This window comes from Triticum dicoccoides, chromosome 5B (genome assembly GCF_002162155.2).
Source record: "Triticum dicoccoides isolate Atlit2015 ecotype Zavitan chromosome 5B, WEW_v2.0, whole genome shotgun sequence".
In the NCBI taxonomy this organism is placed as follows: Eukaryota; Viridiplantae; Streptophyta; class Magnoliopsida; order Poales; family Poaceae; genus Triticum; species Triticum dicoccoides.
Window position 1 is genome coordinate 70,268,842 of NC_041389.1, and position 2,378 is coordinate 70,271,219.

Genomic DNA, 2,378 nt, shown 5'->3' on the forward strand with positions numbered 1-2,378 from the left:
GCGTCGGCCCCTGCCCTGCGCTGCCTCTACCACAGTCCGGGCACGGGGTGCAAGACGACGACCACGGCCGACGGCCTTCCCACGACCAACCGAGGCGCCCAGGAGGACCGCTGCCGCCGCCGACCCCGACCCCTCCGGCGACCGGCCGCGCCCGCCCAGGTACCTCTCCTCCTTCCTCCTTCCTCCCTCTCCACCCTTCCTCCCCATTCCCTCCCTCCCTCCCCTCGACCGTGGTACAGGTCGTCGGCATACTGCGCCGGTGTGTAGCCACCGAGTGAATACCCACCTCCTCTGCACTCAAAAAAAGGTGAATCAGTCGGGGAGGTTGGCGACAGGTTGGCGCCGTCGGGGGAGGCGGACCAGTGGAAGAAGTCGAGCGCGGCGCGCCAGTCGTTGGTGTAGAGCGAGAGCGTCTCCAGCACCGCTGCTGCGTCGAGAGGGGCGGGCGGCACAGGGGCGGGGGTGGGGAGCATGGAGAAGGGGAGGGCGAGGAGGCGGCGGTGCACCAGGGAGAGCATCCCGCGAGCAGAGATGAGGGTGGTGATGCGTCGATGCTCTGAATCCTGATGCCTAAACCTCTTCTCCCCTGACCTGCGACTTTTATTTAATACAAATCGTCTAATTAGTCACATTTCTAAGAATTCTTTATGAGAAACATTTCTAAGCATTTGCATCAGCACCCAACCAGAAGATATCAACCCATTAATTCATTTGTAAGCTACAAAACCATAAATTGCAGTAACATTTTGCCAAATTCAGGCTAAGTACTGTGAGAGTGGGACAGGTTTAGGAAGATTTCAGATGACAGAGAAGTAACAAAACCGAGATATTATACATTTGCATCTTCTATAGTGAACTTTTACAAGCATAATCTTTGTGAAGCAGTCTTTGAATTTTGTACACAATCTACAGGTCAACAACGTAAGTACAGGCGATTTTACGTGTAAGTTTCTTGTTAGTCAGCATCATCGACACCGAAATCTGGTTCCGGAGGCTTTGGCAGTCTCACGATGGTGGGCATTGCCTTGTTCCTAAGCCGGTGAACTCCCCGGAGGGCATTGGCCGCGAACCGAGACGCGTAGATGGTACTAGGAGTGCTGGTACTAGGAGTGACAAAATGCTGATTTTCGGAGTGACAAAATTTCAGGCGTCTGTTGTTTTGACAGAGATATTCAGTGTTTATTCAGCCACACTAGGTGTCCTGTGATCTCTTTGCATTGCAGCAACAGCACGACACCCTGAATCACCCATATCCTGGGAGTAGAATTCCTTATTCTGTTTATTATGGATGAGAACCTTAATTGTACTCCACGTCGAGTATATGGCTTTTTAGTTACTCCTGTATGACAGATTGGTAGTTGCCTTGCAAGACATTCAGTTATCATGACTGAGCAATACGCTAACTGATGCTGAGCAACTCAGTTTCTTGCGTGTTTTCCTCTGTTTCTTTTGTTTCGATAGAAAAAAAGATTGTTCTATTTCCTCCTGATGATCCAATTGGTATCACACTTGTTTTAGTAAGTGTATAAAAAAGATATCATCAAACAAATCCTATAGTTATTGTCTCTGTTCATGCTTATCTCATTTGGATTACTTAGTTATTTAGTTTATTATTACTTGGGAAAAGTACTATGAGAAAAAAATGATTATCTGCATTGCATTGTTAAATGTTGTACTTGGGCACAATACCTTTTCATCCATCATTTACCTAGTGGCACAAAGCTCCATCAGAAACAGAATCAAAGCAGTGTAGTGGCATGGCCATTGACCTGTGGCTGGCATCTAGACACCACACACATACATACAGAGGCACATTGACTATTACTATGGCAAGTACTGTGTCAAGTACTCCATGTGTTTTTGTTTGCAGTTTATCATGAAATTGCAGGTACCCCGAGAGGCCCTTGAGATTGCCGGAATGTCGATTAACTTCCGTTCCGGCAAATTCGGGTACTCCATATGTCCTATTTTTAGCAAAGGTCATGCTGAAATTCCTGTGTGTGTGTAGTTGCTTGTTTTTACTGTAGTTGTGGCTGCCTTCTTCTTGTATCATAAAAATATCTCTTTTGCTGCTTATCAGAGATGGCGGGAAGCAGCCACCGCCGCTCTGCGACACTGCAGTACGAGTTGGATGCTTCCAAGTTCTTCACTATCATACTTGGGACTTCAGTATCATCCATGACGCAGGTATATAAAATGAGAGATCTCCCCTAGCTTCACCCATCTTATTATGATATCTGTTGTTTGCCTACATCACTCATTGTCCCAAACTGCAGAGGCTGCCTGACAGTTTTAAGAAAATGCTGATGGGTGAAGATCCGCCCAATAATGTGAAGGTGCGACAGGCCGGCAGCGGGTTTCGCAGGCTGTGGGATGTG